The sequence below is a fragment of the Pinus tabuliformis genome, chromosome 9 (genome assembly GCF_031772625.1).
Source record: "Pinus tabuliformis cultivar Carrire ecotype Pingquan chromosome 9, CPIR1, whole genome shotgun sequence".
NCBI lineage: Eukaryota > Viridiplantae > Streptophyta > Pinopsida > Pinales > Pinaceae > Pinus > Pinus tabuliformis.
The window spans coordinates 779,676,680-779,692,432 of record NC_142307.1 but is presented as its reverse complement, the minus strand read 5'-3'; the positions used below and the strand labels follow the sequence as shown (position 1 = coordinate 779,692,432).

The window sequence follows — 15,753 nt, the reverse complement described above, 5'->3', positions numbered from 1 at the left end:
TCCAAACTGATGGTAATGAAACATGTACAGTGCATTGTACCAATAGTAGCAGTAGTAGTAGCAATAGTAGTAGCAGTACCAACAGTAGTAGCAGTAGCAACAGTAGTAGCAGTACTACTAGCACGTCAAACGGTTTGTATACAAACAACTTGTGGACCATGTGCTTTGATGTATCAAATACACAGGACAGCTCAGGAGCCGGGTGCGTGTTGATCGACCCATAAAACAGAAAGCATCTGGTTTCAAGTTGCTTGGAGTTCGAGTGCACGAACAACATTGTTGAGTATGAATCACTCATGTTGGGCTTGCAGAAAGTCATCAGCCTCAACGTGGTCGTGCTCAAAGTGGTAGGTGATTCAGAGATAGTGGTACAACAAGTACATAACACCATTCATTGTTTGTCACCGCATCTCAAAAGCTACTAGCAAGAGTTATGGCGGCTAATCTCTAACTTCCAAGCATTTAACATCATTGTTGTACCATGTACGCGTAATGCAGCTGCCAATGCTCTGGCTAACGCAACTTCACGAATGTCACTGATTAGGGATAAATTTACTATTGAAATTTTGTACAAACCATCTATCCCAGATAACATAACTAATTTATGTGTTTTTAATGATGATCAACAGATACTGCATTTCATGGCCAACGCTGACGTCTTCAAAGATGCAGCGATAGATGATGACGAGCACAAGCACTCTCTACAAGCAAAAGATGGTAACAATAAAAGACCACCTTATCACAAAGAGTGTGGCAACATTGGAAAACCTTTATGACTTGTAAGAATGTTTTCAGGGGCCCAGGAACAAAAAGACCCACAGTTCCAATATGATGCATGAACTGATAAACTTGGGAACAGAATAAGATCTAAAGTTTGTTAATCTTGGTACATGTTGCACATAGCAAGAGCGAAAAGCCTTTGTCCGCTTATTCAAACAGTACCGAGATGTGTTCGCGTGGATGTATGATGATCTGAAAACCTATGACACGCAAATCATCCAACATGTTATTCCGATCAAAGAAGGGGTCAAGCCATATCAGCAGAAGCTGAGGAAAGTACATCCATCACTTAAGCCCCTCATACAAAAAGATCCCACTAAGCTGTTGGATGCACGGATCATATACAAAGTTCGTCATTCCACGTGGGTTTCAAACCTTGTTCCTGTATGCAATAAGTCTAGGGAAATCCGCTTGTGTGTTGATTTCTGGAACGTGAACCGCGCCTTGGACAAATACAACTACCTCGTACCATCTATGGACCATATTCTGCAAACAGTATCTGGTGCACAGATGTTTTCTCTTCTCAACAGTTTTTCAGGATACAATCAGGTTCTGATAGCATAACTTGACAGACTTAAGACTACCTTTCATACCAAGTGGGGTACATTCACTTATATATGAATGTCGTTTGGGCTTGTAAATGCAGGCGCAACCTTTTAGTGCGCCATGGACATCGCTTTTCACGAACTCATCAGACAAAGCGTAGTGGTATACCTCAACGACGTGACTATGTTCTCAAGAAAATGAGAGGACCACATACGTCATCTGAAGAAAATATTTGAGAGATGCTGAAGATACGAGATCTCCTTGAATCCAAAAAAGAGTGTATTCGCAGCGTCTAAGGGGAATCTTCTCGGACACATTATTTCCAAAAGTGGGATCAAGGTGGATCCGAACCAAGTTCAGACTATTACACAGATTCCTTACCCAGTTAGCAAGAAAGTTATGCAGTCCTTCTTGGTAAAGATAAACTTCCTCGAGAAGTTCATCTCGGATTATGCGCAGATAGTCAATCCCATGTAGGACATGATCAAGAAAGATGTAGTCTACAGTTGGGGCAAGAACAAAAAGTATGCATTCACTCGGATCAAGCAGGCTATTACAAAAGTGCCTATATTCTACATCCCAGACTTCAAGAAGGATTTCCTATTATACGCCTTCACCTCCGATAATTCGCTCGCTACAGTACTCACTCAGAAGGATAAAACGAACAATGAACACCCAATCTCCTTCATAAGTGCAAGCATGCAAGGACCAGAACTCAACTACCCCACTATTGACAAGAAAGCATATGCAGTTTACAAGGTGGTGAAACACTTCAGGCCCTACTTGTTGAATAACCATTGCAAAGTCTTCGTCCCTCACCCAGCAGTCCGTACATTGCTTGTACAACAAGAACTGGGTGAACAACGTGCAAACTAGATGACAGGCTTGCAAGAGTATGATCTTGAAATCAAGATAGTTCACACGATCAAAGGATATGGGCTATGAAGACTTGCAGTTGAAGCAATACACACACCGAAGAGTGAAGAAGAGCTCGTCGGTTGGGAGCAGGAAATTGAGATGTATGATATAAGGCAAGCAACACCCACTAAAGATGGAACCTCTTGGTACATAGATGTGTGCCTGTACCTTGAGCGCGGCATCGTACCCTCTCACTTTTTTATCATACAGAAGAGGGCATTGCACCTCAAAGCTTTAGCATATCAGTTGGTGCACGGAGTGATTTACAGGAAGCACAGTAACAGAGTTTTTCTCAGGTGCCTGGAGGCACATGAATCAAAGAAGGTACTACAAGATCTACATGACGGACCGTCGGGGGTCACTTTGTGGGAAACACCACTGTGCACAAAGTTATGCAAGCTGGTTTCTACTAGCCCACATTATTCAAGGATGCACAGGCTTATGCCCACAAGTGCCCAGTCTGTCAGTGATGCACTGACAGGACACGATTATCATCAGCCCCATTGCACCCTGTTGCAGTGACCGAACCATTCCAACAGTGGGGCCTGGAAATCATTGGGGAAATCTTCCCACATTCATCAAAGAAACACGCTACATTCTAACCACAACTGATTACTTCACGCAGTGGACAGAAGCAGTTCCGCTCAAACAAGTGAACGACCAGGAGGTCATCAACTTCCTCCAGCAAAACATCATCTCACACTTTGGCATTCCAGTATCACTTGTTTTTTATAATGCAACGTACTTTTCGTCTTTGAAACTTTATGATTTTGCATTATAGAATGGTATTGTGCTGAAACACTCATCTAACTATTACCCACAAGGAAACAGTCTAACAGAATCCACGAATAAAAACCTCATCTGCATAATCAAAAAGACCATTTTCTCTCAGCAGCGCAACTGGCATACCACCCTGACGAATGCATTATGGGTTGACCGTGTAACACCCAAACCCTATCTGAATACCTCACGGTAATTCTTGGTCTATGGTAAAGAATCCATCCTTCTACCCAATATTTACTTGCCTGCACTTCAGCTCTCCCAAGAATCCCAAGGCAAGCCTTGCCAGCTAGTTCAGCGTAGGATGGATGCTCTCCACAAGCTTCAGGAAGAAAGGATGAAAGAAAAAGGAAAATTCACACTCCACCAGAACTATATCAAGAGATGGTTCGATAAGAAGTCTACAAGGAAAGCTAACTTCAGTGTTGGTGACTTAGTTCTGAAATGGGATAAGCCCCATGAAGACAAAGGCAAACATACGAAGTTCCATTCCCTGTGGATTGGTCCTTACATAATCCAAGAGAAGCTTGGCCCACACATGTATCATCTGCAATCACTTGATGGGAGGGTTGAAAACCTTCCTGTCAACAACCAAGATCTCAAGCATTATTTCCAGTAGGTTGGGCCACCCCGTGCCATGTACATAGTCTGCTTGTTGCTTGTTGTTTTCATTTTGGTTTCCTTGCTTATTATCTTTGTTCTTATTTGGTTTGTTTTGCTTACTATTTTTGTTTACGTTTGTTTTGTTTGCTTGCTACCTTACTATTTTTGTTTCCAGAAATAAGTGTTGTCAACTACTATGTTCTGGCTTTTGAATAGAGTATGTGGCTGAGATTTGAAGAAAATTGTGACACTGCAACACTTGGCCAATCTTGTGTTCGTCTTCTCTGTGCTTGGTTATAACCTTCGATCGATGAAGTCTTGACAGAAAATATGAGCCGTCTGTAAGGGAAGTTTTGGTCCAACCATGAACTTGTGTCCACACTGGGAAGCCCCATGCCTATACTCATCCTTCTACTATGTGTGTTTAAGCTCATCCAACTAGTAGAAATGGAGAAGGGGAAAATCTAAACGAGTAAACCTATGTCAGAGGTCTTGCATGCTTCTCTGAAGGAATAACCTCTTATGCTCTCAATAAGTCAGGATCCCTCTTCGGCCCCAAAAATAAATAAGTGCATATGCACAGTCCTTTTGAAAAAATACAAAGGCAAAAGAAGAGAAAGGCTTCCTGCGCAAAGAGGTGAAGCATGCAACTCCAATGGGGTACGGACCAGACTCACTGGCAGTGGAGCAATGTGTGTTTTCCTGCGTGACTCCGCTGGGGTACTATCCAGGCCTGCTATCAGTGGAGAAACATTAGAGATGAAAACTTATACTCTGAAAATCTTCAACTCGTGAGCTAAACTACCCTTCCCTAATTCGAAACATTGTGATCACGCTGAAATTTTGATTGTGTTTGACTGGTTTGGCAAAAGGTGAACCATGTATGTCCATGGGGTAAGTGGGGAAGCCAAAGTAACCCACACAGCGATTCAATACTCCCCGAAAGACCAAGGCCTTGTGCTATCAATGAACCAAAACAGAGAAGCTGGAGTTTTACCATTGTGTCGCCAAGTGTTGTAGCAGCTACAATACCCTCCAAAATTTTGGCATGCATCCAAATTTGGAGCCTCCTTTGAGAGTTTCACTTGATGACTTCATGTATTTGAGTTCACTCCGTAAGCTTGTGTGAGTCCTCACACCCACCTTGCTTGACCATCTCACCCAATCCTTTTGCATGTTGATGTCAATGACATGCTTGCAACCATGTTCTGGTCATACTCAAGGTCTTCGCTTTGTGTGTACTTGTTGAGTTCACTATGTAAACATCTGTCGCCCTCACACACGAGGTCACATACACGGTCGCGCAAGCATCATCACGAATGACCAACGATCAATCACAAGTGTCACGCTTGTCGCTTACACCGTCGATCAGTCATGTTGAGCATGTTTGTCTGGATGGTTTGAGTCATCTCGTCGTCTAGTCATGTAAGTGTGTGTTTGCAAGATCATGTATGCATCTTTTGCTGGTTCACACACTTAGTCACATTGTTGAATTTCTGACGACCGGATTCCCCTTTGATAGGAAGACCAGCACCCTGCCATCGACTCGATCAATTGTCATCTAGAACAATGCAGAAGCACCAAGCAAGCCATTTCAAGTTGCGCTATCTGCAAGCAAATCAATCAACCTTTGTGTTGGTCAACCAGAGAGTTTGACCCGGTAGCCACCCCGAGACTTACTCCCCTCAAAAATTGTGCAGAGGCTACAGACCTTACCCGCTCTTCTGAATGAGAAAATTGTGTAGACAAGCTGGACAAACACCTAGTGCTCGTCCCTATCTCCCTCAAAAAATTGCGCATTTTTTCCAACCAACCCTCTCAACAGTGGACCGGCTGCTCACCCAAAAAATTATGCAGTTTTCACGAGCAAGTCCTCTACTGCCCAGTAGTCTTCTCAGCTCAGAAACTGGGTAGAGGTGACCAGTAGGCCAACCTCCTAGCATCAGTGTAGTTTTTCCCGCTAGCAGCTCCCGACAGCTAACTTCCAGTTCCCCTTAGGAATTGCGCAGTTTTAGCTGCCAGTGACCCAGCAGCTAACTGCCAGTTCCCTCCAGGAATTGCGCAGTTTTTGCTTCCAAGCTCCTGGTGCCCACTCATTCTAGAAATTGCGTAGATTTTTCTTGCCCAGTCTTCCCGTAGCCCGGACTGTTACTCCCAAAAATTGCACAGTTTTGTCCTCCAGCTGAGCCAGACCTCGCGGACAATCACTGTCGATCCGGATTGCCCATCTTCATCACCCAGTGACTCCTGCACAGTTTTCATCAGTAGTGCCCGAAGCCTCCATCCCGCCTCGCAACCTTGTCACCTCTCCCGTCACCTGCATCCAAAATGATCATGCATGATGGTAGACCAAGAGGTTTATGGATTTGATGTCATCTTGTCATGAGTGACTACAGATACAGGTACACAAACAAACCTGGCACGACGACGAATGGGATGAATCAAGGGAGCACATGTAGAAGGACATGTTCACCAATGGACAAACAAACGAAGCATACAAAGAGATGTATTCAAGGACGAATGGATGAGAAAACATGCAAGATGTGTTCACAAACGGACGGACGGACAAACATGCACCTTTCGCAAACGAACAAACCTATCAAACTTACAAACATACAAGCAAGGAGAAATATGTGAATGCAACATCAATTGAACCAACAACCATTGAAGACTTCATGCACTTTTCCATGCGGAGGTGAAGTTGTGACACACCATGAGGACATCCATCACCCAATAACATTGCATCTTGACATGCACACCAGCAGTAGCACGAATGTACCAGCACTGTCATGTCGATGCATGTCATGAGTCATGTCATCCACATCTATACTATGGGCCATACTGTCAATCAATGTAATGTAACATGGAAGTCTAAGAGACCCACTTGTTGTATGAAGAGTCATGTAAAGTCAAAAAGTCATGGAAGTCAAACAGTCATGAGGGTATTTCTTGATTTTAGACTTTTGTGATCCATACTAATTTTGATAAATTCTTTCGGATTAATCACATCATGAGTTTTTGGTCGACGTTTCGAACCATCTAATCTGGTTCATCATTAGGGCCAATTTCACCCTTGGCTATAAATACCCCCTCATTTGTACATGCAAAGGACTTTTCACCTCAACTCCTCCCACATAGCCTTGAGAATCTGTAATCTTTTCTTTGAGGAGTAAGTAGTGGCTCCAACGCCCCTCACGCAGGGTTAGTGATGTATGGTGTAATGATATGTCTTGGAACTTTCACTTAGTTCAGAAGCCTGCTAACAGGCCAGCACATTTTCACACATGTATTGTAACTATTGTAATACTAATCTTGAACACTTGTAATGCATGTTATTTTAACCTGTTTTTAACACTTGAACTAATTCACTTGATATATGTTAATGAAAATGTGTTGTATATGTTGTTAATGTTGTCTCGCCCATGTTGACTACTCTCCTGGACATCAGACAGACCTTTCACATAAAACTTGTTATAACAACTGTTGCACTCGCGCGGACTAATCCGCTGAGTGTTATATGTGTTATCTTCCCTTGTGTGTTGTGACTGTCACATCCATGTGGACTGTTCCGTCGGAAGCTGTGCATGTCCTATTGTGTTGTGTGTTCCTAGCAGAGTTGGGACTTCTCCCAACTGACTTGGGACTCACTCCCACCCTCTCCCTCTACGGTGAAAGAACCATTGACACAAGTGACACTTACAATCACCAGGCACGCGAACCTCACTTCTCGAAAGACAAAGCAGACCACTCTCCTGTGCTGACAAGTAAGAGTTGAGGCAAATATTTAAGATAATGGCAACTGGGCCATCATACCGGATGGGACTCCCACACCAAACGGTGTGAGGTCTAGTTGGGACTTCATACCAGGGTGATCCCCTGAATGTTGGCGGGTCCAGCATTGTCAACAGTTTGATAATATATGTGTGTTTTTCTAGAATTTATGATGTGACTCCTTAGAAATAGGGTTTTTGGTTAGCTATTGACCATGACTCCTTAGTCTTGATGCCAAACTCTCTATGTTAGTTTTTCTTTGTTTTGCAGCACATTATTCGAATATTCTCTGTACCGCTATGGTGAAGAAAGATAAGTTTAGAACTTTATTTTCATTACTGTGATTCTAATAGTAAATCTTTATTTAATTCTTATTTTGGTTGTAATCTTACGGTGAATGTTATTATTTTCTTATCTGATACAGCTCCTTCAGCATTGTCAGGCCAAGTAGTAACTCCACAAAATTAATTCATATTATTCCTTCAGGTAGGTCTTTATTATATACATGAGGGAGACTGTTCACTTCATCTCCCGATGACTGTTCATATTTCTTATTATTTATTTACATCAATTGTATTTATTCACCCAATCCTGATGATTAGGTGTCAACATTCCCCCCCTTAATCTGAAGGGATGTTGGTGAGTCCAAGCATCATTCTAAATCGTTCAAGCTTTTCTCTTCCAAGCGCTTTGGTGAAGATGTCTGCAATTTTCTCATTAGTGGAACAATGATGGAGATGGATTGTCTTGGCCTCAACATGATGTCGAATCAGATGATATTTAGTATTGGGTTCTTGGCCAACTTTATTGCAGAGGTATTGTCAATCATGAGTGGAGTTGATTGTACTTGTTTTACCTGCAAATCTTCAATAATTTTCCTGAGCCACACAATTTCTTTTGTTGCCTCATCTGTTGCCACGTATTCTGATTCTGTTGTGGAATCTGCTGGAACTAATTGTTTGCGTGATCTCCATGAGACAACTCCTAATCCAAGACTCATAGCATATCCTAAAGTAGATACCCCAGTTTCTTTGTCTCCATCGAAGTCTGAATCAGAGTATCCAATCAAACTAAAGTCGTCCACCTGTGTATACTTGATTCCAAAGTCTTGAGTTCCCTTCAAGTACCTTAGAACTCTTTTTGCAGCAGACCAATGTCCCTCACAAGGCTTTTGCATAAACTTGGAGAGGATTCCAACAGCAAACGAAATGTCTAGTCTAGTAGTAGTTAGGTAGTTGAGACTTCCTACAAGTTGTCTATACTTTGTTGCATCCTCAAATTATTTTCCTTCAATAGATGTGAGCTTTAAGATTTGTTCCATTGGATTATTAAGAGGATTGCATTTTGTCAAGCCAAAACTGTTCAACAGATCTCCAATGTACTTCTTTTGAGAGAAAAATATGGACTTTGGATGTTGAGTTACTTCAATACCAAGATAGTAATGAACATAGCCCAAATCAGTCATTTCAAAACTTTTCCCCAATTCCTTCTTTATGGATGCAATGTAGCTTTCATTGTTCCCTGTCATCAAAAGATCATCTACATATACCACAAGATATACAATTGTTTTGCCAACTCTCTTAACAAATAAAGTTGCATCATCAAGATCATAATGTTTAAAATTGAGTTTCAAAAGATGCTCAGTTAGTTTTTCATACCAGGCTCGCGGTGCTTGTTTGAGGCCATACAAGGAATTCACAAGTTTGCATACTTTATGTTCATGTCCTTTCACAGCAAATCCTTCAGGTTGGGACATAAAAACATTCTCTTTTAGATCTCCATTCAAGAAAGCAGCTTTTACATCCATTTGATGGACTTTCCAACCGTTCTGAGCTACTAGGGCAAAGAGTGTCCAGATGGTAGCCCATTTTGCTATAGGGGAAAAAGTCTCCTCATAATCGACCCCTTCCTTCTGTGCAAAACCTTTTGCCACAAGCCTAGCTTTATGCTTGTCAAGTGAGCCATCAGCTTTATACGTGTTCTTGTAGACCCACTTGCAGCCAATTGGTTTGGTTTGTCAGGCCAGGTAGTAACTCCACAAAATTAATTCATATCAACAAGTGAATTAGAGTCATCTACATCACCTCCATTTTGTCGGTTTGAATTTCTAGTTCTTGTCTTTCCAACCTCATCAAGATGAACGCTTTCAAGTGTCTTTGTCAGCCACTTTGGGGGACCTTTCTCAGATGGTCCAGGTTGCTCCGTTGATTGAGTTGAGACTGAATCAAAATTGAGTCTCCCAATTCTATCAATCACATCACTTAAAGCATCATCCGTTGTTGGAGTTTCATGCGGGGGAGAGTGTTCTTCATAAGAAGATTCCACATGTTGATCTAGTATAGGAATCCCCCCTTCAAGATGTGGAATCTGATTATCAAATTCTTGAAATGATTTTGCATATGTGAATCTATCCAAGCGATCAAGTTGCCGCTCAACAACATTGTCAGTTTTGGATGATTCAAGATAAATTACATCTCTAGATACAACAAACTTTTTATTGACTTCATCATAGAGATGGTATGCTTTGGAGGTGTTTGAATACCCCAGGAAGATACGCTTACGACTTCTTACACCAAGTTTTTTTCTATGTACCTTTGGTATCAAGGCATAACAGGTGGAACCAAAGACCCTGAGATGCTTTACCAAAGGAACATGTCCATACCACATTTCATATGGAGTCTTGTTTCTAATAGCATTAGATGGACATCTATTCTTTATATATGCAGCACATAGAATAGCATCAGCCCAAAACATTATCTTTACATTTTTGAAGAAGAGCATGGATTGTACCATTTGATGGACTTTCCAACCATTCTGAGCTACTAGGGAAAATAGTGTCCAGTGAGTGATCAGATGCTTTTCTCACCTCAAGCTTGCCATCAAACATATGAATGGAGTGACCTTGCTAGTGGATGTGGACCAAGGATAGCAAGTTTCTCTTAAGTTGTGGAAGATATAGAACATGATGCAGAAGAAAGTCTAGAAGACCAAGCAATTTAAGCCTGATTGTGCCAAGCCCTGATGGATTGATTTTTGATTGGTCTGCAAAGTATACTGCTCCATCAATTGTCAGTAAATTCTTCAAAAAAATCTTTTCTATGAGTCATGTGGCAAGTTGCTCCTGAATCAAGCAGGCAATCATTTTTCCAAGAAGCAAGTGAAGCATTAAATAAATCTTCATTTACTCCAATATTACATTGTTCCACAACATAGTGAGTGGATTCAGGTGCTTTAACTTTGTCTGTGTCATTAGTTCTACCTTTTTGTTGGTTTCTTTGCTACTCAATTTTGGCCCATGGTAACTTGCATGTAGAGGCATCATGTGATCCATTTCTTTTGCAGCATATGCAGTGCAAATCTGCCTTTTCTCCTTGAGAGTGTCTACCCCCCTATCACTAAAATATATTCCTCTTCCTCTTCGACCACCTCTTCCTCTGGAAGAATCTTGAGCAGGATTCTTTTCTTTATGGGCAAGGCACACAGCCTCTTCAGAAGATTCAGGGGTTGTCTTATTTCCAAAAGCTTTCTCTCTTTCAGCAAATTTTTTCACAAGAGAGTCAAAGGTAATATCTTTGAGATTTCCATTTACTTGCAATGACTCAAGATAATTGGAGTAAGTAGGATAAAGTACCTTGAGAAAAGTGATAAGAGGAATATCCAATTCAACCTTAGTGGCTTTGATATCATGCATTATAGATTTTACTTCGGATGCAAGAGCAAGAGGATCATTATTTTCTAATTCAGGAGTGAAGAGTTTAATCGTGAGTTGAAGAACTTCAAGTGCATAATGTGAGTCATAGAGTTCTTTCAGATTTTGAAAGGCTTCGAAAGCAGTTGATAATGGCGAAATATGGCAACTCACCTCTTCATTTACAGATGTTGCGATTAATGCATAAGCTTTGTTGTTCTTATTTTCCCAAATGGCGAGCTCTTTGTCTGAGTTAGGTTGTTCAGGTTCTTTGTCTCCATCTCCAATGCACACTCCTTTCCACAACTCATTGAAAATGAGGGTGTGGTTTATCATCCAGGACCACACAGGACAGTTCTCCTTGCCAGTGAGAACTATTCCCACCATGGATATGATTGAATGCATTCTATAACAAAAAAAACTTATGCTGCAAAATTTTACTCCTAATTCTAATATGACTGGACAGCAAATTCAAATGTCAAAACGCAAATTTCATGGTAAATACACAAAATTTTACAGCATAAATACCAACAGCGTCCCCAGTATATTTATCTTTGAGCTTCTGCGTTCAGTTTCCCTCTCAGCTATTCTCACATAAATTAGCCAGCAAGCATATATTTTATGTCAATATTCCAGTCAATACTCATTTGAAACATATCGAGAATCAACTCCAGCGATAAGGTAAAACCCAAAGCAGAGAGTACTCAAAAACTCACAGTCATCAGAGCTCGTGACAGCTTATGCTACACATCTTAAACGATCCGATAAGATTGAGCTTCCACACTGGACGGACCTTATAAAGACGGCCACTTTCAAGGAACTCGCTCCATATGATCCTGTCTGGTACTATGTTAGAGCAGCTTCAATGGCAAGGAAAATGTATTTGAGAAAGGGTATCGAAGTTGGAGCTTTTTCTAAAATTTATGGTGGTAGCAAAGGGAATGGTTCACGCCCTCCTCATTTCTGTAAAAGCAGTGGATCTATTGCTCGACATGTACTATAGCAATTAGAGAAGATGAATATCATTGAGATGGATCCCAACGGTGGATGGCATATCACATCTAGTGGTCAGAGAGATCTTGATCAGGTTGTTGGTCGTATTGCGTTAAAGCAATGGAGCAGTGTTAAAAAATATGGGACAGCGTTAAAACTAGGACAACGTTAATACTTGAAGCATATATGGGAGCAGCATTAAAACTTGAAGCATATGCCAACACCAACCTTTAATCTACGCAGCACAGATTTCAAAAAAACTCAACGCTCATACCATAGATACTTGCTCGTTGCTCTATGCAAACTGTGCGCTTACGGTGCTGGTTGCTATGTGCAAATTTGGGCGTTTCTCTGTGGGAGCTGAGCATTCATCATAGAGATTCGATACCAGGAGTTGGGCATTCATCATAGAGATTCCACGCCAGGAGCTGGGCGTTCATCATAGAGATTCAACGCTCCTCTTCTGGCATGTCAGACCGAGAGACGTTACACCCATACAAAAAAACGTGCCAACAATGATTAGAGAGCGCAGGGAGGACAATTATGAACAGCCCAGGGAGTGCAGAGGGCGCAGGCAATGGTTATGGTAGAGAAAACTGATGCAAGGAGTTACAACTAATTTTAGGGACTGAGGACCTGTGCTCTGATACCATGTCAGGCCAGGTAGTAACTCCACAAAATTAATTCATATTATTCCTTCAGGTAGGTCTTTATTATATACATGAGGGAGACTGTTCACTTCATCTCCCGATGACTGTTCATATTTCTTATTATTTATTTACATCAATTGTATTTATTCACCCAATCCTGATGATTAGGTGTCAACAAGCATTATAGTATTCTGTAAATTGACAAGCCCGCCAGGATTGTTCCCGGGTGGCCTCCTTCTCAGCCCTACTTAGGAACTAATCTAGGTTGGGAAATTTTTTAGTTTAGCTTCCTCCTGTATAGGTAAACATAAATTTGATCAACAAAAAATTCCCTCTTGTTTTGAGTGTAATAGACATTGTTTATTCTTAAATTTATTCCTACAATAATTTCTTTCAGTATTTGCTAGGAATTTCAACTTAATGCTTAATGTATTCATATATCTACTACTACTCCAGTATGAAATAATTTATTTCCTTTGAATGAAAATACAAGTAAATAATCATCCTTTCATTGCAATCAACATAAATTATACACAAATAAATACATTTGTGAACTAAACACCTCACAACACATTTTAATTAAAACTGATACTACAAACTTATATATACTTCTCTAATATTCAGGTCTCAAGAAATCCACGAGGTGACCAATCCACCCAACCGTGAGAGATGGAAATTACGTCCTTCTCTCTCCCCCGAGCATCTTTATACCAGAACAATTTGAAGCATCAGTACCCCAACCGGGTGGCCTCTTAGATACCAGAACCCCCTAGCTTCGACCTAAAAAAAAAAATCAACAAGAGGTTTCCACTGGCTCTAGGTCCAACTCTGGAACACCTTTGGAAACGTCCTGCCCTTTTCCACAATTTCCTCTGTGTTTCTTTCTTTCTTTTTCCAGGGAAAATACCCCCTCCCTTCTCCTAAGATAATCCTCTTACCTCCTTTGGAAGAGAATGGAATGGTAATTGATCTCCCTTCCCTAACTGTCTAGTAAAAGAGTTATTTTTATCTATTGGTTTTCCTCCATAGATTCCAAGATTCCCTTCACTTTGTTTCCTATTAATTAAAAAAAGGAATACACATAATTAACACTTATTTATTCAAGGTTCACCTCAGACTTCCACTCAGCGATTAAGTTTTGTGTTCAAACACACGAATTTAACTACAATTACTTACAAATTCACAATTACTAGAGGGTGTTACATTAACTATCATCTATCAAGTCCCTAGATGGATCAATCTTTGCAGGTGCAATTATTTTAATTTTTTCACTAAAAAAGGTTTTTCACCTCAAGAGATTTAATCCCTCTTAGCTCTTTCCAGATGCATGGTTAATCCCTCATAGCTCTTGCTACATATATGGTTAAGATGGATCTATACTGGTTATTGTAATTTGCATGGTAAAATGAATTTTAATTTATAAGTACTATTTATATCTAATATATTTTAATGTGATATATTATGATTTTCTTTTATTTAAAAAATAGAGTAATTTTATTAATAAAAACAAAATGACAATATAACAAATTGAATTTCACTGTTTTTAGTACTTTTAACTTTTTAGGCTCTATATTACTCTTAACCTTTTATTATTTTACAATTGAACTTGATGTAATGGTGAAAAAAAGTACACCACTACAACATCGCCCCCATATGGCACAATAATATTTCATTAAAGTAGCCCTTTTGGTAAGTTTCCTTGATAAGCCTCTGAAAATATAAAGTAAATGTGAGCACAAGGTTTCATGTTCAAATCCATAGTTGCTTACCCATGTATTGGGAGGTGGGGTGGTTCACATAGAGGTATGTACCTAGAGAGATGTGATCCTCTCGGCACTTGATAGATCAGGGGATAAGATTAATCTAAATTGGTAGTAATAGTGGTTGGAATAGACCCCATGTCACCCCAACACAAGATTTATCCAATTATCAATTTCTTTAAAAAGAACAAAAAAAAAAACAACATTCTTTTGAAATAAATTTTCTATAGTTTCGATGGACTTATTGGTCTTTGATGATATTCGGGATTTAGAGGGATGAGAAGATGAGGGTTTTTCTGCTTTCTCACGCTGGGCAATGCGGAAACCAGATCGGAGGGAGTTTCTGGGAAGTGCTACGCGATGAGCAGGGGGTCGTTCCCACTGGGACTTCCAGAGGGAACTCTGATCTGCAGTTGGAAAGAGTGAATGGCTACGAAGACAGCGGAGGGCGCCAAACCCCTCGTGCGATTTATATGGATCTGAGGCCGGAAACCATAGACAGTCACGGGACGCGGCTCTATGGCCAGATCTTCAGGCCCAAAAATTTCGTTTTCGACCAGAATGGCTGGGCCAACGGGCATTATACTGAGGGGGCCGAACTCATTAACCCCTTTCTTGAAGTCGCCCGCCAAATAGCCGAGAATTGTGTTTGCCTCCAAGGAGGGCTTCGGGAGCTGATCATTGATGCCTTGGTTAGGGTTCTTACTACGACTACCACCGCCGACACTCTACAAATCAAGAAGGGGAGCTCCCCAGATCTAGATCGATGCCCTAATGTAGCCGGGGTATAGATCTCGGGCTATGGACAGAGCTATGCTCTGGATCTGAAGCGGAACCTGTTTTATTTGTCGAGGAGCTTTCTCTCCGCAGATCATGGCTGATCCACAGTCATGCCGTTTTGAACAGGACAGAGATCGGCCGTATTAGAATAGGGCTGAAAGGACTCATTGGGATGGTAGAATGTGTAGCCGGGAAACAGAGACTGCCAAATACAAAGATCACTCCAGATCTTGGTACGGCCATAGGGGCAGAAGCAATCGAAGGCTCTATTGTGGGAAGAGAGGATTGCCAGACTGGATCCCAAGCCCAGATCGCTAGTTCTAGCTTCGCTGGATCAGTTCCTCATAGATTACAAATCTTCCTCAGAACGCCAAAGGGGAATTCAACCTTAATCTGGATTACTGCAACAGATAGTGTTATAGATCTGAAAAATAACATAGCCAATCAAATTGGCTACCCTGCTGGCATACAACACCTAATTACA

At 41.0% G+C, this 15,753-nt stretch overlaps 1 pseudogene; it reads left to right on the top strand.

Annotated features, from left to right (window-relative positions):
* The first annotated feature begins 14,773 nt into the window (after positions 1 to 14,773).
* LOC149151044 (uncharacterized) lies at positions 14,774 to 15,280 on the top strand (annotated as a pseudogene).
* Positions 15,281 to 15,753: the final 473 nt, after the last annotated feature.